At 43.5% G+C, this 26,363-nt stretch overlaps 1 long non-coding RNA gene across 1 annotated transcript in view; it reads right to left on the bottom strand.

The window, feature by feature from the left end:
• Nucleotides 1–26,363, bottom strand: part of LOC121039775 (uncharacterized) — a 156,594-nt gene that overhangs the window by 74,284 nt on the left and 55,947 nt on the right. The window contains exon 4 of the long non-coding RNA XR_005794977.1: nucleotides 5,838–5,971. This is a non-coding gene — a long non-coding RNA (uncharacterized LOC121039775). The remainder of the gene's footprint in view (nucleotides 1–5,837; nucleotides 5,972–26,363) is intronic.

Here is a 26,363-nt window from a genome sequence, read left to right as displayed (position 1 = left end):
TTTTTTTTTTTTTTTTTTTTTTTTTTGCATTTTATTATCGTCCACAGCTCATCTGATGCCGAGGAAAAGATAAGCAAGGCAAATTAGCCTGTGCCGAAGACAGGCATTTCCTCTTTCTGACCCCACAGAGCGTCCAGCAGAGAACGATGCCCCAGTTAGCAAAAGTAACTGGCTCCAGTGCTGGGTTACAGACTGTGACAGGCAGGACAGTCTGGGTGGGACACGGGTAGCATGTCCGCTTGGCGTCTGGGGGAGCTTTCGAAGTACTCGCTCCTGAGTCACCAGACGGCTCCATTACAGGATTTGTTTGAACTTGCTCGCTGGTTTGCAGGCACCCCATTCTTCACAAAGGGATTTGAGACTCTCCTTTCCTCGAGAGCCCTCCTTCCTGCCGTGTTCAGGACATTGTGATTTGCAGATCCCATCTATCCTCAAAGCCTTCAGTGGGTGTTTGGTCTAACGCTGACCATGATCTGCGACACCCAGGCCTCTTTCCGAGCACGCAGGGACTGTGACCTGGGGCTTCTTATTTATGGAGTGCAAGTGCATAAAGGGATCAGGGAGAAAAACCTCACCAAGTTCTCACATTTTATTTTCCATGTTTGGAGACTCTGAAATATCAGAGGTTACTTGTTCTTAACCATATTGGACTAATGCATTAAGAGTTGTCGGTTCATACTGATGTGAGACTCCTGGGACTTTCATTGACAGATGGATCCCCAGAGCCTGTGAGTTTTCTTGGGCAAGATTGGCTTGTACTTGGGGGTGTTTAAAAAATATTTTTACATATGTATTTGAAGAAGGTTGGGTTTTTTTTTCTGTTTTGCTTTTGTTTTTGGAGCTTAGTTAAATGGCTGTCTCGTTTTCCTTTTGCCTGATCTGCGTAAAGTGAGGCAGGAAGAGGGGTGCACAGCTGCCTGGACACGGAGGCACAGCTACTGGCATTGGCAAGCGAGGAGTCGCTTTGGCTTGAGTGTTCCAGACGGATTAGAAAAAAACCTCCTGGCTTCTGTGGCTTTGTCCATTGGTGCCAGGCAGGTATGGAGGGTCCAGGCTCCTAGAGTTTTGTGGTTGGGTTTTTTTTTTGTTTTTGTTTTTTTCTTTCTTTTTTGAACTTTAACATATTTCGACTTTTTAAATGTTCTTAAGCGGTGTGGTGGTTGATGTTAGTTCTTGTTCCTAAAACTGGCTGTTACTAGTCTGCGACCTAGTGCTTTATTGCTTATGCCTCTCCCAGGTGGGTAGGACTCGGGGATTGTGTAATACAGTATATGGGACAGTCACATTTTTGTCTTGTGCTGAACTTGGGCAGAACTGTGTTTTATTCTAAGCATATCTTACATCAGGCACACAGACGGCACTTTTGTTGTTATGGATCTGGCGACCAGCACGATTGATAGTGCAAATCAAAGTCGAATGGAAGCAAAACTGATTTCATAGAGGTCGGGAATATATTTTAAGAAGTCCTGGGCCACCTCTGTCCAGTCCAGAAAGGTACAGGGTGCACTGTCATTTACATGTTACCAGACTAAAGGTAACGAGATCACTCTCTATGCAAAAGAAAAATGCCTCAGGTGGCTCCCGTTGGTTTTTTCAGTAATGGTGATCTTCAGACATTCCGGGGTCAAATTTGAAATATGGTAATTCAGTAATCAGTATCTCTTAAAACAGCCATAAGCCCTCCCCCCACCATTCTTTCCTGGCAGCTCACCCCAGCTTTGTTGCTGGGGGCACTGGTTGCAACCCCCCCAGCCAGTACACCTGGGATGCTCAGCCTCCCAGGCAAGTCGTCACCTGCTTGCAAAGACCCTCCCCTGACGAGAGAATGCAGTTCCCTGTCAGTCATTTCACTGAGCAAGGGGCCTCTGAACAGTTGTACTGTCTTTATTCAGCCGTCAGTCCATTTCCCTTTGGCCCAGTTCTGTCCCAGGATATCCACGGATGGCCCCGGGACCTGCTTCAACAGAACCTCTCCTTCTTTCAGAGCTCACCATCAGTAAATAGGTCCACACACAGTGACAAGTTTCTTAGTTGGAGACGTCATTGCAGCCTGACTTGGGGGTTTGACCCTCAGACAGCTGTCGGTTATGGTGACCAACGTCCCCCAGCCCCAGTGCCCTTCCCAAGGTTGTCCCCAAAGGACCAGCCTCCCGCCCAGAAATGGAGAACCAGCTCCGTTTCGTTTCCTATTTATTTCCCAAATACCCTGGGAAGCATTGGCAAATTAGGTGCAATAAATAAGCTGGACTATAGAAAGATACGTAATAAATAAGCTTTCAGTGTTTCTTGGAAGGTATGGAGCATTTGAATGGGTTTCTTTTCTCTTTCTTTTTTTAAGTATTCTTATGGTAGGGGAACTGGTGAGAAATTAGGGGAGTTTACGTAGTTCTCCAGAAATTAAAACCATTTCAGAGTCAAGGTAGAATTTATTTTTCCTCTAAGATTTAATTTTAACTGTGGCAAAACATTACTCTTTTCAACGTTTTTTTAAAGGTGTAAATTGTGAACTGCTAAAAGAATGTTTTTGTGGTTTTGATCCTTGCATATAATTTGCATTTTAAAAACAAGCATTGCTTGTAGTCACTTGGATGTTAAATGGGTTGTATATTATGTTTATAAACCAAAAAAGCGTCAGCTCATTTTTTAAAAGTGCCCTGTTTTCTGGGCTCTTCCCTCTCTGTGAAGTGAACGAAAACCTTGAGTGTCGTCCACCTGTTTCCTCCTGTAAAATTCCTCCCCTGGATTCGTGGCCCTCTGCTCTGGGAGGCGCCCATCACTGATACTGGGAGTAAAAAGTCATGAGCATAATGGGACCTTACAGGGTCCTGGGAGACTTTCTGGCAGGTTCTGTGCACTTTCTGACCGGGAAGTTCGGCTGTGGTTACACGTGCCTTTGCCTTGCCATGGTCGTCAAGCTCGTCGGCCCAAGTTGTAAAGCTGTGAATGTTTTTGCAGTTTGGGTGATCTGATCCCAGAGACCTCTGGACCCGTGAGGACCCCCAGGAGGGCAGCTGCGATGACTGTGGCTCACTTTTACTTCAGTGTGAATGTAAAATGGAAGGCTTGTCTTCATTCGATGCCTAAAAGTGCCTTGTCGTGAAACGTCTGCATGTTTTAAAAAAATAAATATTTTTGTACACAAAGTTAAAGGGGGGATGCACTTTAAAATCACAAGAATGGGTGTCTTTTGTGTGGTGTAAGAGAGTAGGTTGTCTGTATCTCAAATGCGAAAATATAATAAAGGTAGAAAAAACAAAACTGAAACTGTTCTATTTTAAAACTGACTCTATTCTGGGAGTCAGTTAGAGGCTGAGAATTTTTTTTATGATTTTCTTTTCTTTCTTTCTTTCTTCCTTTCTTCCTTCCTTCCTTCCTTCCTTCCTTCCTTCCTTCCTTCCTTTCAAGTTCTATGCCCAACGTGGGTCTTGAACTCAAAACCCCAAGAGCGAGAGTTGCACACTCTACCAACTGAGCCAGCCAGGCACCCCTGGGGAGAATTATTTTCAATCTGTATGTTTCGACATACAGAATATAGGTTTCCAGAGGGATGGACTGCAATCAGCGGCTGAGTTGAAAAGCTGTGAGACACACAGGAAGGGTGGTAAGGGTGGTAATTGCTTTTGAAGTTGTCACAGCAGTGAAAGCTGGTCATAGTGACAGAAATAAGTGCTAGGGAAGAAGCACAGGGCCAGTGTTGTTCGGAACCCATTTTTACTGATCTGAGGGCATGTCTCCTACCCTCTCATTTGCTCTTGAAGCATATTTTTGGTTTTACTGTTTTTTTTTTTTAATGTGTGGGGTTTTTTTGTTTGTTTTGTTTTGAGAGAGAGAGCACACAGGGCAGGGGCAGAGAGAGAGGGAGACACAGGATCTGAAGCGGGCTCTGCACAGACAGCAGAGAGCCCAATGTGGGGCTCGAACTCACAAAGTATGAGATCATGACCTGAGCCGAAGTTGGATGCTTAACCAACTGAGCCATCCAGGCGCCCCTTTGGTTTACTGTTTTTAAAGGTGGAAAAACTGTAAATGCCCATGGTAGCTTGTAACTACTTACTCAAACTATAACCAGCAAAACGGACCAGCTCCTGGTGGGACCTCTTCTCCTTTGGGTGTCAGACATTCGCCCTAAGTAAGATTTCCAGGGACGTTTTGGGGTGCCTGGGTGGCTCAGTTGGTTAAGCATCTGACTTCAGCTCAGGTCATGATCTCACAGCTTGTGAGTTCAAGCCCCACGTCGGGCTCTGTGCTGACGGCTTAGAGCCTGGAGCTGCTTTGGATTCTGGGTGTGTGCGTCTCTCTCTCTGCCCCTCCCTGCTCGCATTCTGTCTCTCTCTCAAATATAAATGATAAAACATTAAAAAAAAAAAAAGATTTCTAGGGACATTTTATTTCAAAGTTCAGAAGATGGGACAGAGGGAGAGGCAAATTGTTGCCAGATGTTTCCTGTAACTCGGGCTGTGCCGCACTGCAGAAGGCAGTGGGGTTCTGCAGTGGGGAGGTAGAGCCTGTTAAACCTCAGAACCTAGTAAATAAACGCAAAAAAGGACCTACACACATAACTGCCTTCCTCAAGACTGCCAGGCACTGCCCACAATTGGCCTTCGCAGAAATGGGCAGGGGGAGGAAAGTAACAGTGGTTTCTATCAATGTCTATTTGAGATTCAGTATGGTTTGCATAATCCTTAAAGAAGTCTAACTTAGGAGACAGACAGCTCCGAGATGGCTGGAGGAAATTAACAACAACAGAACAAAACACTCTTCTAGGGCAGTGTCCCCAGAATAGCAAACACCCAGTCCTGAATTACTCTGAACATTTACTGCTTATCTATCATGTGCAAGGTGGTGCTAGATGCTGCTTCTACCCAAACCCTGTAAGAGACATTCATGTTCAAGGTGAATCCTCTCATAGCCAAGAAAAGCCGTGGGTTATGCTGTGTGTCAGTATTAGGATTCGAGAAGCCTGGGCTCTGGCCTTGACTCTGCCGTCCCCCTGTCATGTGCTCTCCTGAAGGGGCTCTGAGTGTTTCCAGCAGGGATAAGGTTAAGGATAACGATACTGAGTACTTAGGAGCCAGCCAACACGTTCTTTTGAAAAATGCTCCTAAATATAAACTTGTGAGAAATACCATGTATGCTGCCTACATTCTTCATAAGAATCACAGGAACGAATAGCATTCCAGACAACAGCTTGGACTTCATAACACCCGTGTTCAAGCTGAAGAGACACCAGCTCGTTTTCATGGGTAAAAGGTATGAAGGCCCTGGGTGTGTTTCCTAAAGTCACATACCCACTCAGTGGTAACGCCATGGATGACCACATGGGTCCTTTATTCTTTTTCCAAGAATTCTCCCCGTAACACTAGAGTCACTCTCACAGAACTGAGACTAGAGGTCATTCTGAAAAGAAGTCCCTCAGATTGGAGAGATGCAGAAAACTGGGGAGGAGTGAACACGTCTTTAGATGCAAATGGCATGTCCCTCCCAAAGGCTTCCTCAGCACCCACGAGGCCCACAGGCCACGAGCAAGCATAAATGCAAACAGCACGTGATTTGAGTATCCAAGGGCCCAAGTGGGTGTGATCGGTGGCAAGAAACCACCAAAGGGGTGTGTGGCTATGGAGGCGCTGTCGCTGACGGGCAGGACTGGCGGCCTCAGCATTGACTTCCACCGGAGTGGAAGCCATGTGGTAGCACAGCAAGGCTCTAACCCTCCTTCCCCTCCCTTTGCCATTAGGAGCCTTGGCGAGGAGAGAGAGAGGGAATCTCCATGGTGGTCTATGTCCACATGGGATTCTCTGGTAGGTGACATGTTCAGTTGGCATCATTCCCAAACTTACCGATGTGTCTCCGTAGCATCAGGCCCTCCGCTGGACTCGAACTTGGCAGCAGTAAGATGAGGAGGCATGACGGTCATTTTCCTTGGGGTCGAAAACGTTAACAATGATCCAGGATCCTGGCCCTTCACCGCCAACTGCAAGACGAGAAGGTTAGAGCAGGGGCTGGGCCACCTTTTTCTGGAATTGGCCAGGGAGTGACGATTTTAGGCGTTTTGGGCTGCATGCAGCCTCTATCACATATTCTTCCAAAACAAAAACAAAAAACAAAACTTTACAAATGTAAGAGCCATTCTGAGCTGCGGGCCCGTACAGTAATACGGAATCAGGCCAAGGGCTAGACTCGAACTGCTGGCTGTAGTTTGCTGGCCCTGACAGAAGAGCCCCCGAGGGAGAGTGAGGCTTCAGAGTGGACACACAGACCCAGGGCTGAGGCCTGGAGTCCACTTCTCCATGTGTTCACTTAGAGACCATATAGTTTATGGCCCAAATGGGAATGCTTTTAAGAAGGAGCAGAGGTGGGGCACCTGGGTGGCTCAGTCAGTTAAGTGTCTGACTTCGGCTCAGATCACGATCTCACAGCTTGTGAGTCTGAGCCCCACATCGGGCTCTTTGCTGACAGCTCAGAGCCTGGAGCCTGCTTCAGATTCTGTGTCTCCCTCTCTCTCTGCCCCTCCCCTGCTCACACTCTGTCTTTCTCTCTCAAAAAATAGATAAATATTAAAAAAAAAAAAAAGGAGCAGAGGTGCTATGAATTATCATGGAGCACTCAGCATGAGTGGGGAGCAAGCCCCGGCAAACCCTGGAGTGAGCCCTGACAGTGCTCACCTGGCCTGGGCCTGGGGATCTTCTCAGACCTTTGGGGAGCTCAGAAAACCCAGCCGTGGGCTCAAATCAGTTCTGGCTGGATAGTGCTTTTTTTTTTTTTTGGATGGGTTACAACAGAGTGGTGATTTTGTCTGTGGTTTAGATGTGTTTTTGTTGGTTGGGTTTTCTGTTTCCTAATTGTAGCGCTGAGGGCCAAAAGCCCTCTGGAAACTCCAGTCAATCCAAAGAGGAAAGGGGTTATTCACGGTTTGGACTTCTGTCTTACTACCTCTCTCTCCCCTCCCCGTCGTCCCCACCAAATAGGGCATGACAGACTCCCTGAGAAACTGGTTTACCGTGACAGAGACAGAGGCTGAATCTAGCAGTCATGCAAGCCCTGGTCCCCAGAAAGTAACACAGAAGTGCTCCTGGGAATTTTGCCAACGACATGGTCTCAGCTCATCTTTCTCTGGCCCATAAAGTTCAAGAGGCCTTAAGAAGCACAGAAATGAAGGAGGTGGAAATTCATCTCCAAAGCATCCTGGGCCTCCCGTCCTGCTGGCCCACATGATCTTTCTTTTAAATCTGTCACCTCCTCCTGCTGGTGTTGACCTTTAGCCAGAACTGAAGGAAGGTCTGCTGAGAAAACCTTCATGTTAGTGCTGTGGGGACTTGGAAAGGTTTCTACAAAGCCCCAGTATACCCAAAGGGAACTAGTGGGGGGGCGGTGAGGCTTTCCAGGGTTCACCCCTCTTTCAGAGAAAGTAGGGACACCACACATCACAACCTGTGCTGTTACAGTTGATGAGAAAGAGAAATGACTTACTTCTTCCACCGGGGCCACCTCCAGGGCCACCTAGTTAATTGCCCTTTGGGAGACACCTTGGTCCCATTTGAAGGTGGAGCTAGCTAGGTGACATTTCACTCATCCTACTATCATACCATGTTATTAAAAAAGTATTGTATTATTAATCATTTCCCATTAATCCATGATCGAAACACTGAAACACCCCCCCAAATATTTTCGTAAATTTTTTGTGCAGACTGTTTTGCACATTTGCTCATGTGACAAAGCATTTGTTCATTTGAATTCTCCAGTAGCTTTTCCATCAGCTGATCAATCACCTCTCCACCTTGAATCCTCATGCTTTATATTACTCATGCATAATTATTACACACACACACACACACACACACACACACACACACACACTCTGAAAAGAAAAATCAAAGAAAAAATATTTTCTGTCCAAAAATGCCTTTCGCACCAGCTCATTTCTCTGTTCTCACAAGGGGAGTTTCTGCCCCAAAGCTTCAGGAGAGGCGTTCTTGGTTCTGGCCAGGACTGAGGGCAGCACTGAATGAATTCCACTGCCTGCAGTAGCCAGATCAAGAAAGGAAAGCATTTGACACAAGGCGTTGGTTCTTCTCCCCCTCCCAGCATCCCTCACTCCTCATCTGCTCAGTGTCCCTGCTATCTCCCCAGACAGGGAATGCGGAGAGGCTCCAGCCCTGAGGAACAGCCACCTCAGTCAGGAGCCCTGGCGCTTTTCAAATGTATAACGAAGCATTGAAATCTGTTCTTAAGCCAAATATTATGGGAATGCAATTTACAAAATAGATGGAAAAGGAGCTGCCCAAGGTGGAAATTGCCAGAAGCAGGGAACCATGCCCATATCCCCTCCCTGGACTCCTGGGGCACTTCCTAAGAGCCCTGTGGCCCAGAAATAAAGGGTGAGAAACTTTTCCTGAGAGCGCAGAAGTTATAAGCCTCCTGCTTCCTATGCTAGTGAATGTAGTTCAAGGATATCCTGTAAAAGAAAACAAAAGCAAGCTGACAAACAAAATTTCTATGGGAGCAAAACACAACAATTTAACCCCATATTCTGCAAAAGGGCTTGGTTATGTTTTGGTTATGCTATCAGAGATAATTATTATCCTCCTTCACACACAAAAAAATCACTGTCTTGTTCACAAGAACCTCATTGGAGTTGCCTTTTCTTGTAGGTATGTGTCTCACATTTACATACAAAAATTAAACTTCCTGACAAGGCAACTTCTACTCCATACACAAAACAAAATTACTGAGCGCTTCTTTATTTTTTCTTAAAAAAAATTTTTTTTAACACTTACTCATTTTTGAGAGACAGAGAGAGACAGAGCATGAGCAGGGGAGGGGCAGAGAGAGATGGAGCACAGAATCCGAAGCAGGCTCCAGGCTCTGAGCTATCAGCACAGAGTGACACAGGGCTCGAACTCACTGACCATGAGATCATGACCTGAGCTGAAGTTGGACACTTAACCGAGTCACCCAGGCGCCCCCAAAATTACTGAGCACTTCTGTGGGCAAGGCTGTAGTTGGGGCCAAGTGCTCTGGGGAATCTAGAAAGAAAAAGACAGAACATTGTCACCAAGTCCCTCCCATGGTGATGTTAGCCTTTTCTTCTCCTAAATGGCATATGTTTTTACTACATTTACTTGCATCAAACTAAGCCCAGACAGAAAGCACTAAAGTTTCTTTTTTTAAAAAAATTAAATTTGTTATTTTGAGATCATTGTAGATTCACATGCAATTTTAAGAACTAGTGAGAGCCAGGGTACTGTTTACCAAAATTCCCCCAATGGTAACATCTGGTATAAGTATAATACAACGTCACAATCAGAATGCTGACATTGATGTGGTCAAGACGTAGAACATATCTTCCATCACAAAGGCCTCTTATGTCGTCCTTTTATAGGCACACCGCCTTGCTCCCTCTTCTCCCCATCCGCTCCCCCACCCCCATCCCGCTGGGGCCTTGACCTCTGGCAACCACAAATCTGGCGTCCATCATTTATAATTTTGTACTTTTGAGAATGTTATAAAAATGGAATCATATGGTATGTAACCTCTGGGGATTGGCTTCCACTCTACATACTTCCCAGAAGATCCATCCCAACTTGTTCCATGTATCAATTTGTTACTTTTTATTGCTGAGTATTCCATGGTATAGACATTCCAGTTTGCTGAACAATTAATACATTGAAGAGCACTGAGTTGCTTCTGGTTTAGGGCGATTCCAAATAAACCTGTTAGGAACATTCATGTGCAGATTTCTTACCTGAACGTAAGTTTTTGTTTATCTGGGATGATGGCCCAAGAGTGTGAAATTGCAGGGTGATATGGTAGCACCATGTTTCACCTTGTAAGAAACTGACAAACGGTTCTCCAGAGTGGCTGTACCATTTTGCAATCCCACCAGCAATGTACACAATTTTTCCACATCCTCATCATCTTATGGGGGCATCACAATTTTTTATTTTAGCCATTCTGAGAGGCGTATAGTGCTAACTCATGTGCTTTTAGTCCGCACTGCCCTAATGGCTAATTAAGGTGGACGCCCTTTCATAGATGGCTCTGTTCCCATCTATGTACCTTCTATGGTGAAATGTCCATTCATATCTTTTGCCCTTTTTCTAATTGGATTGTTCAGAGACTTTTGTTTTTTGTTTCTTAACTGATGAGTGTTGAGAATTCTTTGTATATTCCAGATATAAGCCCTTTGTCAGATGTGTAGCTTGAACATATTATCTCTTCATCAATAGCTTCCCTTTGCATCCTTTTCACATGGACTTTCTCAGAGCAAAAAAAAAAACAAAACAAAACTTTTTATCAGTTATGGGATGCTTTTATGTCAAGTCTGAGAATTCTCTGCCTAGCCCTAAATCCCAAAGACTTTCCCCCATATTTTCTTCTAAAAGTTTTATAGTTTCACGTTTTAAATTTAAATATATGATTCATTTTGAGTTAATTTTTGTATAAGGTGAGAGGCTTGGGAGCAGGCTCATTCTTCTCGTCACAGAAATCCACTTGCTTCAGCACCTTTTGTGGAAAATTTCCTCCCTCCATGGGATTGCTCTTGTATCTTGGCCCAAAGGCAGCTGGGTGTGTTTGCGGGGGTTCTCTATTCTGTTCCACTGGGGTACGCGCCTGTGCCTCTGGCAATACCACACAGCCTTAGTGACTGTGGCTTTGCAGTAAGACCTAATATCAGGTAGAGTGATTCTTGCCACTTTACTCTTCTTTTTCACAATTGTTTTAGTGATTCTAGGGATTGTCTTTTCATACAAAATTTAGAAGAATCTACGGCAGCAGCTGCTGGTAGTGTTCTGCTGTTCTTTCCTGTAATTGCAAGCACGCGCGCGTGCGCATACACACACACACACACACACACACACACACACACACACACTGAGAAAGAGAGGTCTGTATTCTAGTATCCAGAGAAAGGTCTTTGCAGTGTTATCATAGACTGCACTTTTCACTCTTAGCTTTCCTTGTCGCTTTGCCACCTTTGCGCTGTGGTTCAGGATGTGGCCATGAATCACAGTATTTCATAATGCCCGAGTGAAAAAACTGTAGGACCACGGACGGTTAGAGATCATGATGTCCAACCTCCAGTTTTGCGGATGCAGACAATGAGGCTGGAGAGGTTAGGAGACTTGGGGGAAGTTGAACAGAGAGTTAAAGGCAGAAGCACGGAGCCTGGATGTCCTGCTACTCGGCTCTGAACTTGAAGTAGCACAATTCACAGCAGGGCCATTTGACCATCTAGATCAGGGTCATTCCTGCCTGAATCCTACCAGCCTATATATCAGAGGCAGGGAGGGAGGCAAGGAGGGCTTTACCTCGGCCTCTGACTCCCTTAATCAGCTCAGGAGTTTATAGATTTCAGTTCCTATCTAAAATGTAGACAATGGAGGTGACCAGAATACTACAGAAAAACAGACATGAGTCCTAACTCAATGTTATGATGAACAATCTAGCTGGGAGAAAAAACAAAACAAAAAACCTTGAGCCATCAACTCCTAACCAGACACTAACTACAAGTCACTGTGGGTGGGTGATTGCCCAAGTGTACCATCCTGCCCCTTGCCCTTAAGGAGCTTACAACCAACTTGGAAGGGCCAGCAAATACTTATTGCCCAAGTGACAGGAAATGTGAGTTCATCATTAGGTAACCATCATCCTGACTATCAGAACACATTTATTTTTCCGGTGCTCATTTCAACAGATGTCAATACCGCCTTGAGGATGCTTGGTATATAACCTCTTGGTGAGAACTACTGAAAAGTCAATTGTTTGTTTTTGTTCTTCTCTCATTAGAAACGAGGCATGTCTAGACCAGTTGAAATGCATTCTGCTGATTTAGCAACGTTAAAATCAGTGTCGACAACCCTATTCCTGCTGCTATAGGCCAAATGCACCACAGAATCACAACACGACCTCCTCCCACCCACCTGGCTATAATTACAGTTCCGACGTAGATTTAGAGACACATATGACCCCTTCATGTCAGTATTCGTACCATACAGGTAGATGGGTTGTCTCACAGTTAACTCTTAAGGTGCATCAGTGAACCAAGAAGTAACTATTGCAGATTGTTGCAATTGAGCCTTTGATAGTTTTTCTTCTAATTAAGAACACAAATTTGGCTCCCTTCCTCTTCTTTCTAATTTAGTCCAACAGTCATGGGGCAGGTGCAAGCAGGGGGTAACAGGGCCTGGGCAAGGATGGTATTGGAATAAGGTGACAGGGGCAGCTGGTGACGGCTAGTAATGACAACGTTTACAAGGACAGTGTCAGAGCATGGCAGAGAGGCAGCCTCACATAGCTGGGGGAGTGGCTGAATACAGGGGAATTGAGCAGGTGAACATACTAAGGATAGTATGGGCCCCAGAGAAACAGAAGGAAACATAGATGTAAAGGTAGGTGTGCATACATACATATGTGGGTATGTGTGCGTGTATATATAAAAATACAGTAAAACCTTGGTTTGTGACCATAATTTGTTCCAGAAACATGCTTGTAGTCCAAAGCACTTGTACGTCAAAGTGAATTTCAAGAACCACTGGCTCAGTTGTGATCATGTGACCTTTGGTGTCACATACTACCCATACTGCAAGACATCGCTCATTTATCAAGTTGAGATTTATTAGAGATGTTTTCTCGTCTTGAGGAACACTTACAGAGCAAGTTACTCGCAGTCCAGGGTTTTACTGTACGTGTATTCCTGAGTTCTGTCTGCTGAGACGGCCTATGAGAAACAACACTCCAGTAGCAAAAGGCACACTTAGCACCCAGATCTTGCCTTCTAAATATCACTCTCCAGGAAAAGGAATTGAGGTCTCGTAGAGAACCAGCTGACTCAGACCTGGGGCAGGGAAACTACAAAGTAAGCCGGGAGCAACTTGTTGCAGAAAACGTGCTTGAGAATGATGGACACAAGTCAAAAGGACACAGAAGCCAGGTCCGTGGGACTTCTGGTGTCAAAACCTGGGTCAATCTGGGGGCACCTGGGTGGCTCAGTCAGTTAAGCATCCAACTTCGGCTCAGGCCATGATCTCGCAGTCCGTGGGTTCGAGCCCTGCACCAGGCTCTGCGCCGACAGCTCAGCTCGGAGCCCGGAGCCCGCTTCGGATTCTGTGTCTCCCTCTCTCTGCTCCTCCCCTGCTCACACTCCATCTCTCTCTCTCTCTCTCTCTCTCTCTCTCAAAAAATAAACAAACGTTAAGAAAAAAATTTAAAAACTGGGTCACTCTGAGCGTCAAAATAATTAATGACAATAATAGATTATAACCCATTGAATAATAGATTATAGTGAATAATAACTTATTTGTTTGTAAGCAAATGAATGAACTTAAGAATGGGAGATGAGAAAGTTCTTGCTTCCAGTAGAATGCCAACTAATAAATGTGTAAGAAATGATACAATTAGACATTTTTTTAGTTGGCAAACACCACGGTGATAATAAATCAGGCAAGGAAGTAGAGGGGGTGCTAAAACTAGTAGCTGAAAGTAGAATGAATCATTACAATTCTTGTTCATTACAAAAGAAAAAATAAGTTTAAGTGGAAAAATGGGGCAGACGCTTTCTTCATCAGGTGATCAAAGCTACCACTGGGACACAAAGTTAATGGGACAAAGTGACATCAGGGGCCACTTCCTAGGGGGCCATAAGAACACAATATCACTTTTGTGATGTTCTTGCTCAAAGTGCATAATGTGGGGCTAGTCACAAGGAAGCACGGGGCAAACCGAAGCTCAGGGTCATAAAGGTCAAGGATCAGACAGGCATTCCAGGTATAGAGAGACTAGACCACGTGATCGAGAATTGGACTCCACTTGCAAGCACATCATGGGTGAAAGGGTCTCGGGTGAAAGGTGTACAGTTCTTTGTTCTACTCTTGTAACTTTTCTGTAAATTTGAACTTGTTTTAAAATTCATCATTTAAAAATTTTTTTTAACTTATTTATTTTTGAGAGACAGAGGGAGACAGAACGTGAGCAGGGGAGGGGCAGAGAGAAAGGGAGACACAGAATCCAAAGCAGGCTCCAGGCTCCGAGCTGTCAGCACAGAGTCCGACGTGGGGCTCGAACTCACAAGCCGTGAGATCATGACCTGAGCCAAAGTCGGACTCTTAACTGACTGAGCCACCCAGACTCCCCTAAAATTCATCATTTTTAAATGAAGACAGCTTCTTAATAATTTATACATTGTAAAGATGACATAAGTGACAGTAACACTGTGCCAGTCTGCAGAGTCAGGGGGAGGAGACTGAGCTGTATTGCAGGCCAGACTCCTCACTAAGAACACTACGCCTCAGCCCGTGCGCTCCGGAAAGCTTCACTAGCTCCACGGAGGAAGCAGTGCACTGAGTTACATTCTGGACCAACCCCCTCCTGTCACCGGGGACAGACATTTAGAGCAGCACCAGTGTCAATGACAGCGAAACATGGATTTAAACTTCACAGAGTTGTTAAGTTAGACTTCTCTTCTGTGAGCATCAGAGTTAAAAATAATCAGAGTCGGTGTCCAGTTCAGAACTTACTCCTCAAGACATTTGGGATGAAGTGATCGGCACTGGCCTGGGCCAGAGAGGCCATGAGTGTCCGCCCAGTAGCCTCATGGACCTGTTCTGGTTTCCATCTGTTGGCATCCCAATAATCCTCAAAGAAGGGGAATGCCTCTCCACACTCCGTTGGTTCGTCATTGATCCTTCACCAAATGAACACTGATTAGACGCTTGCCATGGAGAAGAAAAGTAGTGACTGAAGAAGCATGTTTAAGTGAGTTAGTGAAGGGAAAATGTTTCATGCATCTTTAAGAAAACCCTCCTTGGAGGGCGCCTGGCTGACTCAGTTGGTAGAGCATGTGACCCTTGATCTCGGGGTTGTGATTTCAAGGCCCACGTTGGTTTTAAGAGATTACTTAAAAATAAAAACTTAAGGGGCACCTGGGTGGCTCAGTCGGTTGAGCGTCTGACTTCAGCTCAGGTCATGATCTCACAGTTCGTGGGTTCGAGCCCCACATCAGGCTCTGTGCTGACTGCTTGCTCAGAGCCTGGAGCCTGCTTTAGATTGTGTCTCCTTCTGTCTCTGCCCCTCCTCTGCTCACGCTTTGTCTCACTCTGTTTCTCAAAAATAAATAAATGTAAAAAAAATTTTTTTAATAAAAACTTAAAAAAAAAAATAAAAAAGAGAAAAGAAAACACCCCTTGTACCTAAAAGAGATGTTTCTTGAAGATATCGTGCTTAGACTTTATGTCTAGCAAACTGAAAAACAAACATCTGCCCTTGATTTTAAAAGCTCTTGGTTGTCTATTTCTTTTTTACAAAAAATTTTTTTAACATTTATTTACTTTTGAGAAATGGAGAGAGACAGAGCGTGAGTGGGGGAGGGGCAGAGAGAGAGGGAGGCACAGAATCCGAAGCAGGCTCCAGGCTCCGAGCTGTCAGCGCAGAGCCCTACGCAGGGCTCAAACTCACAAACCTGAGCTGAAGTCAGAGGCCCATCTGACGGAGCCACCCACACGCCCCGGTTGTCTATTTCTTAATAATTGTCTTATTTCAACAAAATCCTTGTTGCCATGTCCCTCTCACAGTTTTGTTTTTTTTGTTTGTTTGTTTTGTTTTTCTTTTTGCAGAGAGAGAGAGAGAGAGAGAGAGCAATCAGGGCAGAGGAGCAGAAGGAGAGGAAGAGAGAGAATGTTAAGCAGGTGCCACACTCAGCACAGAACCAGACTCGGGGCTCGATCCCACAACCCTGGGATCATGACATGAGCAGAAATCAAGAGTCAGACATTCAACTGACTGAGCCACCCAGGAGCCCCACCCCCTCACAGTTCTTCATGCTAGCTTTACATTTTGCCGTTTTGGTGGATTCTACTTGCTCATTCCAAGCTAGCATGAGCCCTTTTTTTCTTTAACTTCTTGTATTGACACACCAATTCCTACTGCTCTGCTTCTGTTGCCAACAACTTACGCTGCCAAGGTAAACAAGATCACCTGATTTGCACACTGCAGTTTAGAGCAGGAGGGACTCAGGATCCAGCTTGGGGGTGGGACACCAAGCTGGTCAGATGGCCTTTGAGGCCATCCAAGTCCACCCATGGGACAAATGATCAAAGGACCCAGCAGGATCTTCAGTGCCTGGCCAGCATTGTCAGCACCTGCTGCACACTCAGGAAGAACATAAACACCAGCACTACCTTGACCCAGTGAATCAATTGTCCTGGCTGCCCTAATTCATCTGTGGCACCCAGAGGGGACACCAAACACGGGGATGTCTGCCCAGGGCTGGGTGTTCCCTCCGAGCCAGCATTGTTTGTCCTGGATCTCCAGAAACTGTTTCATCAGCACTGCCAAGTGCTACAGCACGTGCGTGCAGCATGCATGTGGACGGAGACCTGGAGGGGGCAGAGGGGATTTTCAGAGATAAGGGGGAACCATGACAAAGAGATCATGTTGTGGCACGTGTGGCAGCTGCCCGGGGAGTCAGAGCCCTAGGGGTGGAGCTATAGCTGAGGTACCATTTCCTTTCGAAACTTAAAAACCACGACATTGCTTGATGTAGGTTCTCCATCATCTGGCTTCTGCCCACCTCCACAGCCTCCACAGCAGGATCCACTGCCTCCCGCTGACTCACCGTCCACAGATGCCAAGTTGCTCGGCAGTCCCCACATAACCCACGCTATCTCCTACCTCTGGGCATTGCTCATAAAATTCCTTCTGCCCTGTTGACTAAAGGCCCAGTCCTTGGCTTGTAGAGACACTCAGGCATGGCTGTTGAGCCGAGCTCATGAGACCTCAGGCCCCTTTTGCTTATGTGAACTACACAAGCTGCTTCAGTTTCCTCGCTGCCGATTCTTTAAGGCCTCTTCTTGATCTATTTCCCATGGAAGACAGACCTGACATGTCTCAGCAATAGATTAATCCCATCTCAGAGACATGAATGCTGATCAGAATTTTAACCTGGAGAAAAGAACCGTTGGCGTTAGATTCAGCCAACACCACAACATAGCCCATACAAATATCTCAGCTAATGAAAGGAATCGCCTCATCCAAACTAAAAGATGTCCAGGGTGTGACGATGTCTATTTCTGGACTAGCAAAGCACTAATCATCAGGATTCCTAGTTGCTATGGTAATTTCCTCTGTTGACTTGATTCCCATGGGTGAGGATACCTAAACCCTGCCATTCTCCATCGTTAAGGCAACCTTATAAACTATCATCCAAACTAGGACACTCTTAAAGGTCAGAAGGACTGATATTAATAATTACTCCTACAACATGTATAAATAGGACAGTTTCTGGACAATTGGGATAGATCGCCACACTACCCCTCAGGCTTTATGGTGTCCCACACAAACAGGCCCTCAACAAGTGAATCCCAAGTGAGTGTACTTTGGTTTTTTTCTGCCCAGTTTCAGTTTATGGTCCTTAAGAGCAGGGGTGACATCTAATGCTTCTTCTAGATTACTCATAATGTTAGATATATAATAGCTGCTCAAAAAATACCTATTGATTCACTTAAGGTGAAATGTTCTTCCCAAGTGCAAATTTCCTATGAGTAACTGTTTAAATGTAAGAATAGAACTTTACTGAGAAGTTAGAGCTAGAATATTTGGGTAGGTGTTTAGCATAGTTAAAATAGTGTCAACTATGAATAAAAATTCTTCCAAAATACTGTACGCATCGAAGAAAACCCAAGTCAATGATGAGAAGACCTGAAATGCTTCCCTAAGACAAAATCCTGCTGTCTTTTGCTAAGCCAGAACAAGATAAAGTTCATGGGCTTTTATTAATCTTAGTACTTTGTAAAGCATGAGAAGAAGGACAAGAGGAGTTTGGAGATTATTTTGTTTAGTAAAACAAGTCATAAAATGAATAATTTTAGGCAACATCAGCTTTGATAATGATAACTGAACACAATAATAGTAGAAAGAAAGACTCAGACAATTAATACAAGACAGAATGTTGGACCACCTGTGACTCCTATTGTCTCATTTTACAGATGAGAAAAACTAAGACCCAGAGAAGTTAAATGACATCCAGTTACCCGTTGCCATTCTGGGAAACTCTGGCTGGGACAATTTAACAGCATTTAACTAGCCATCGGTGATTACTACAAGAGTCCTGAGAAAACTTAAATCTTCATTCTAAGGCATGAAGATTTTCTCCCTTTAGATAAGGAAGCAGAAACTTTTGCCAAGTTTTTGCCAAAATTTTTTCAAAAGTTTTGCCAAGATGAGGGCCTTCTCTTATTCTTTGCTGACTCTATTCCCAACCACGTTTTAAATTAGCAAATGTGGATCAGTTCTTGAAAACAACAGGAGTGTGTGGAAATGCAAGCTGGTGCAGCCACTCTGGAAAACAGTATGGAGGTTCCTCAAAAAACTAAAAACAGAACTACCCTATGACCCAGCAATTGCACTACTAGGCATTTATCCACAGGATACGGATGTGCTGTTTTGAAGGGACACACGCACCCCCCATGTTTATAGCAGCACTATCAACAATAGCCAAAGTATGGAAAGAGCCCAAATGTCCACTGATGGATGAATGGATAAAGAAGATGTGGTATATACATACAATGGAGCATTACTCGGCAATCAAAAAGAATGAAATCTTGCCATTTGCCACTACATGGATGCAACTGGAGGGTTTTATGCTGAGTGAAATTAGTCAGTCAGAGAAAGACAAATATCCTACGACTTCACTCATAGGAGGACTTTAAGAGACAAAACAGATGAACATAAGGGAAGGGAAACAAAAATAATATAAAAACAGGGAGGGGGACAAAACAGAAGAGACTCATAAATATGGAGAACAAACTGAGGGTTACGGGAAGGGTTGTGGGAGGGGGGATGGGCTAAATGGGTAAGGGGCACTAAGGAATCTATTCCTGAAATCATTGGTGTTGCCTAACTAATTTGGATGTAACGCTAACTAATTTGGATGTAAAATAAAACAAAGGAAAAAACAAAAAACAAAAACAAAAAACCCAGGAGTGTAAAGAGAGAGAAAACAAATAGAAGTCATAAGCAAAAGTGGTGACATCTGGCCCCCCCATGAGTGAAAGTCTGCCCTTTGCCATCTTCGGCACACAGATGGTAAAATGTCAACATTTGATTTAGATATCCCCAGAATGAACTGGAGAGTTCAGTCTCCGAGTAAATTGAGGACATTAAGTTTATGACAAGTCAGAGAGTTCCATTTAAATACTGTTATAGTTTTAGCAGTGACCAGAAACGTCACCTTTGTAAGGTCAATTTATTTTTCCAAGACTCTCATAATATTTCAAGGTTCTTCACTGACACAAAGTTATGAGAGGCAACACCTTGGCATCTATCATTCGTGTGAACCACAGAAAGGTTGGATTCATTTCCTAAAGTTACACAGTGAATCAAAAGGACAGTACAGTTTATGCTTACAGCCTCCTACTAAAGCCATTTCTGGGAAAATGAAGAATGTGAAGGCCTCTACGGGCTGTGGTCCAAGCTGTCATTCCCCAAAAAACTGCTCCAACATTATGAGTCTGAACTGTGTACCTCCTTCCATCCCACTTTTTTTTCCTCCAAACAGGAAGCTTTGCCCAGCATGGTTATTGGAAATAGGAAAAGAGCTAGGTGTAGATGGGGGAAGGGAGAGGTAGACCTCAGAGATTGACCAGAAACTGACAAGAGTCTGGTGCCAAGAAGGCATTTTAGTCAGGACTTCAATTCTTTCATTTATCTAATAAAAATTTTCAGATTGATGAATTCCTCAAAGAACAGGTCCCGCATCCACCCTACCTTGCTGTGAGTCTAGGGTGGGGCAAAGTGACTAAAAGGTAGGCATGGAAATGGAGCTGCCCAAGGGAATTAGAAACGTAAACAACCTTTTCCTCCCACCTTGAACAGGTCAAGCAGGTAGATTCCTTCGTAGGTAGGAAAGTTTAACCACCCAACCCCCGAGCGCAGGCCACTAAGATAGATGACCATCGTATCTCTGAGCTTGTTCCCTCTGTAGGAATTAAAGCCCTAGAAACAAAGAGTGGCCTAGCCAGATCAAGGTACCCCTAAGTAATGACACTCTGTCAGGCCAATAGCACTGATTGGGCAAGGAGGCTTTAGCTGGCGTCAGAGACTGAAGGACACCAGGTTAAGATCGTGGTTTGGTTATTTGTGTTTAGTTTTTGGAAGATATCTGGGGAGTAAAGACATCAATGACGCTTACTATGGATACTGTTAAGTTCGAGCAAGATTTGGACAAGAGGCTTCTTTCTAGCTCCTGGCCCCCAAAAGAAACCATAGAATTAGTCTGTTAAGCAGTTTTGGAAAAGATATCACTGTTCATCCAGATTGACTGATGAGGAAGTAGAGGTAACTACACAGTGAATTTCCTAGCATCACACCAGGATGCTGGCAACAATGAAGTCTATAGTCAGAATCCTTGACTCTGAGATTAAAGCATATCTTCTACAGCTACAGGGATTCCCTCCCTTTGGGGTTCCTGGCACTGCAGGGGTCATTGGACCTAGATATTATCCCTATTGAAGCGGGAGACAAGAGAATCAGAAAGGTAAATATTTATGTATTTATAGGACCATGAACTATGCTACCATGTTTTGTCTGCAGGAAAGGAGAGGTAAAACCTGTAACTACTTTATGTTTATAAGAAAAGAGGCTTTAAAGTCAGGCAGATCCAGATTTTAGTCCCTCTTCCACACACGTTCAGCTGTGTGACTGAGAGAAAAATCCCTTGGTTTCTTTAGGTCTCACTAGCTCATTTGCATAATGAGGATAATAATTATACCGAATTTAAAGGTTCTGGGGAGGGCTAAATGAGATCTGTCTATGGAACACTTAGCATGGTGCCTTGCAAAGAACACATAAGCTATCACCATTATTTTGGCTTCTGCATGGTCGTTGGCCATGGCCAATCAGCTCCACTCAAAGTCACCTCAAAAGCTGCCCCATGTCCAAGAGGACTGTCTTCTATGCTTTTGGAGGCCAGTGTCCTATAGGGAACCTATGAGCCCCTCAGCAGAGCTGGTACAGGGATCCCAGCCTGGATGTATGTCTCTCATTTGCATAGGGGTCCACATCACTCCAGCCAAGCCTTAGCACTCTCTACACTTCAACTTTCTTCTCTCCAAAATGAAGACGATTCTGCTCTTGGCAATAGAATAGGAGGCTCTCCTATTCCTCTCAGACCAATCCCCCTGAAGATAACAGCCATAAGCTCCGTATAAAATATCAAAGACAACTACCAGAAAGCACCAGAGAATGGTCGAGAGCAGGCAAAAGTGAGAAGAGCCACTTGGAAGAAGGCAAAGGCACTTGGGGAGTTCCTACCTATTTCGAGACTTTTTTCTCAAGCTCCTGCTCCTCACCCACAGGATACGTAAAACTTAGATAGCTAGAAAATGAACCTTGATGCACCCTTGGTAGCTAGAAAATGAAAAGGGGAAGGATAGGCCCAGAAAGAAGACATCTAGAAAGGGGAGACCCAAATTCTGCATCGAAATTTTCCCCAGATCTCTGACTGACCCCTGAACTATGCAAACGTGGGGGTAAACCCCAAACAGCCCATGGCTAAAAGAGCTGAACACAGATTTCAGCCTCTGCTCACCACAAGAGTTTGGAGTTTGAGGCCAGCCAAGTTAATTAATTGACTGTTAAAAAAATATATATATATATACACATATATATATATGTATACACACACACACACACACACACACACACACACACACATATATCTTTGGAGGAATATAAGAGAATCCAGACTTTCTATAATGCATTATCATTATGTCTGTCATATAACCTAAAATTACATGATATATGAAGAATCTGAAAAACAGGGCACTTTTCTAAAAAGAAAAAAAATGTAATCAATCAATGAAGAACCTTCAGAGGATATAGACATGAGCAGAAATGGGTTTTAAAACATCTATTATAACTATACTCAAAGACAAACAAAAAAATATACTCATAATAAATGAACAAAGAAGCAATCTTAGCAGAAAAAAAGAAACCAAAAAATAACCAAGAGAAATCTTAGAATTAAAACACTCAATATCTGAATAAAAAATTATGTACTTGGCATATTAGACAAAAGAGAATACTGAGTCAGTGTACTTGAAAATAGATGAGTAGAAATTATTCAATTTTTATAAAAAGGGGAAAACGTTGGAAAAAAGATGACTTATGGCATAATATCAAAAGGCATAATATATGAGTGATTGGAGTCCCAGAAGGAAAGAAGAATGAGAATGGGCCAGGAAAAAAACGTTTGAAGAAATAATGACTGAAGATCTTCCAAGTTCAGTGCAAGGCAATAATTTATAAATTTCAAAAAGTCAGCAAAGCCCAAGTCTGATGTATACAAAGAAAATCACATCTAGGCACACCATAGTCAAATTACTAAAAACCAAAGACAAATGGAAAATCTTTCAAGCAGCTAGCGGAGTAGATCTTATAAAGGAGAGCAACACTGTCCATTCTCACTGACTTCACACCAGAAAAAGTGGAGGACAGAAGACAGTAGTATAATATCTTCTACAAGTGTAAAAACAAACAAAGAAAACAAAACAAAACAACTGCCAACTCAGGGTTCTACATCCAGTAAAAAAATATTCTTCAAGAATGAAGGAAATAAATATGTCTTTAATTAGATAAAAACATTTTCAGACAAAAACTAAGTGATTACCTGCAGATCTAAAGTATAAAATACATAGTGTAAGTTCTTCAAAATGATGAAAAAGCTATAACAACTTGGATTTTCAAAGAGGTATGAAGAGCATGAAAAATGATAAACATAGGAGTGCCTGGGTGGCTCAGTCAGTTAAGCATTTGACTCTTGATTTTGGCTCAAGTCATGATCTTACGGTTCATGTCACTGGGGCCCACATTGGGCAATGCTGCTTGGGATTCTCTCTCTCCCTCTCTCTCTGCCCCTCCCCCACTTGCGCTCGTGCACTCTCTCTCTCTCTCTCTGTCTCAAAAAAATATTTTTAAATGGTAAACATAAAATATTTTCCCACTTAATTTCACAAATGGTACATATTTAATTTCTTAAATTTGTAAATGGGTATATATGAATATGTGTAATGTGGTGACAACTGTATCATACAAGTGAGGTAAAGGGACCTGTCAGGTGTAAAGTTTTTATATTTTATGTGAAGTAGTATAAAAGTACCTCGAGCAGACAATGAAAGTTAAAGGTGTGCATTTTAATCCTTAGAACAACCATCAAAAGCTAATTCAAAGAAGCATAACTAAAAAGCCAACAGACAGGAGCACCTGGGTGGCCTAGTCAGTTGAGCATCTGACTCTTGATTTCAATTCAGGTCATGATTCCAGGGTCATGGGATAGAGCCCTGAGTCAGACTCCATGCTGAATGTGGAGCCTGCTTAAGATTCTCTCTCTCTCTCTCTCTCTCTCTCTCTCTCTCTCTCTCTCTCTTCCTCTGCCTCTCTCCCCACTCACTCTCTCTCCCTTTCTCTAAAATAAAAAAATAAAAAATAAATCTTTAAAAAAGGCGAAAATTAATTAATTAATTAAAAAATAAAAAGCCAATAGACAAATTAAAAGAAATTCCTAAAATGTTTAATTAAAAAGCCAATAGGGGCGCCTGGGTGGCTCAGTCGGTTAAGCGTCTGACTTCGGCTCAGGTCATGATCTCATGGTTTGTGAGTTCGAGCCCTGCATCAGGCTCTGTGCTGACAGCTCAGAGCCTGGAGCCTGCTTCAGATTCTGTGTCTCCTTCTCTCTCTGCCCCTCCCCAACTTGTGTTCTGTCTCTCTCTGTCTCTCAAAAAATAAATAAATGTAAAAAAATATATTTTTTAAAGTTAAAGAAAAGCCAATCGACAAATTAAAAGAAACTTCTAAAATGTTTAATAAACTCAAAAAGAATGAAGGAAAGGAGAAAGAAAGGAACCAAAAGTATATGGGACCAACAGAAAGCAAATAGAAAAATAATAGGTCTAAATCCAACCAAAAAAATAATTATATTAAATATTAATAAGCCAAACATTCCAATTAAAAGGCAGAGATTGTGTTAATGGATAAAAGAGCATGACCTAAATACATAGTGTCTACAAGAGAGGCACAGAAAATTTAAAGACATGGGGCACCTGGCTGGCTCAGTCAATAGAGCATGTGACTCTTGATCTCAGGGTCCTGAGTTCAAGCCCCACATTGGGCATAGAGCTTACTTTATTTATATGTTTATATTTAATAAAATACATAATTTTATAATATATTTAAATGATATATATTTAAATGACATATATATATATATATACATATATATATATATATATATATATATATATAAAGACATACAGGTTGAAAGTGAAAGTAAAGGAAAAAAACAGAAATTGATATACCATGCAAACAGTAAGCATTATAACACTGAGTGGCAGTAACATCAGATAAAGTTGACTCCATAATGATTAAAATGACAATTTATCAGGAAGATATAATAATTGTATGTGTGTGTATACCTGAAAGTATATATAACATATATTCCAAATATGGGGCGCCTGGGTGGCGCAGTCGGTTAGGCGTCCGACTTCAGCCAGGTCACGATCTCGCGGTCCGTGGGTTCGAGCCCCGCGTCAGGCTCTGGGCTGATGGCTCAGAGCCTGGAGCCTGTTTCCGATTCTGTGTCTCCCTCTCTCTCTGCCCCTCGCCCGTTCATGCTCTGTCTCTCTCTGTCCCAAAAATAAATAAATGTTGAAAAAAAAATTTTTTTTAAAAAAGAAAGTATATATAACATATATTCCAAATATATGTAAATAAATATATAAAATGAGGACGTTGCATATGACATTTTATTTTCCTACTTGAGAAGGTGGTAGGAAGTCCTGGTGGCAGGTGGAGGTGAGGGAGGCACTGTATTTAGGTAAGTACTAGTGAGGCATTCCACCTCCCCACACAGGAAAAAACGTGGCTCCTTTTCAATAACTTTATGAATAAGACAGCCCTATGTTTTTAGCCACTCTTTGGTATAATTTCCACAACAACCTGAGCATCATTTGGAAATGCTTCACTGAAGCAGGTGAACAATTGTATAGATTGATGACTAATAGTAATATGAGTTTGAAATCAATAGACTTTCTTGCTCTGAGCCTGCCATCGTGCCACATGCTGCCTTCAAAGAGCTTAAAATATATTTGGGGAAGGAAGTCAGAAAGACAAAAACAAGCCTTAACAATACAAACTGAACTGAAGTTTCAAATAATCGGTGCAGATACAAAGTCACTCCGGTAGGAGGGCATTTAAAAATGGGTAGGATTTGGTAAGGGATTCCAGGGGTGGGTGTGTTGTGAGCAAACGTTCAAAGGCAACGATCTGGTTTCCCAGGAAACAAAGAGCATGGCAGACTGGCTGGAAAGGAGCTTCAGATAACAATCCTGCCCTCCAGATGAATGGAGCCCATCGAGACCTAAGGTTATTGTTGGCTCAGTCTTTCACCATTTAAAAAACAATGTACACGTTTGGATTAAAGCTATGCAAACAATGACCAGGGACTGTAGGCCAGATGTACCCTACAGGAGGTGGGAAGAAAGCAGAAATCGCTCTTCACTTCATGCAGGGAAGATATGTTTTTTATGCCAAGCAGAGCCCCCAAAATGGTGTGAAAAGCCAAGGTCTCCGTGGTTGGTGTGATGGATTTTCCAGGCAGGGCATGGCAGAGGCGCTCTTTCCTTCTCTTTGAAACAAAGGAGAATGATTTGCTCCTGAGCAGGAACAGGCAGGAGATAAAGATTTAGTGTCGATTTAAGGAAATGAAGGAATGATGTCACCCTGCCCCATTCTACGAAGTTCCTTCTCTTTACTTGATGTTCCCTCACCATTTTTGTAGAGTCTCTACTTCTTCAAGAGACGGCTGCTTATCTCACATCTTGGATTTTTCTTCTCATTCTTCTGCATATGGGTGTCTCACTACCACTTGATGATGAGCTCCCCAAAGTCGGGAGCGACTTCCTTTTCCCTTTCAGGTGCCCTAAGGTCCAGGATAAGCAGTGCCATGAATGGGTGCATAGTTAATGTCCACGGAAACAATCTGGAAGAGAGCTGCTTCCATGGCTCAGGCCTCCGTGCGTGGCTTGACTGGGCGTGGGCTGACCTAACCAATGTTCCAACAGGGGCTCTGAAAGAGGTGTCCTCTTGATAAACTGGCCCCTGCCGTGTTGTTCAATGTCTGTAACTCTGAGAGCACAACTGATTCCTCCTATCCCACGACATGAATTCCATGGTGCGAGAGAAGAAGCCTAGCCTCAAGCTAGACCCAGCTTTGTTAAAAGGACAGAATAGGGCCACGGAGATGCTAGGTGAAAATATTAGCATGTAAAATGCACGCACTGTGGAAGAAAAGGGAAGTAAACAAAATCTGTGCACTT

Source organism: Herpailurus yagouaroundi, unplaced genomic scaffold (assembly GCF_014898765.1).
Source record: "Herpailurus yagouaroundi ecotype Mexico unplaced genomic scaffold, PumYag 181, whole genome shotgun sequence".
Lineage (NCBI taxonomy): Eukaryota > Metazoa > Chordata > Mammalia > Carnivora > Felidae > Herpailurus > Herpailurus yagouaroundi.
Note: the sequence above shows the minus strand (reverse complement) of the source record. Positions and strands in the feature narration are given on the sequence as shown.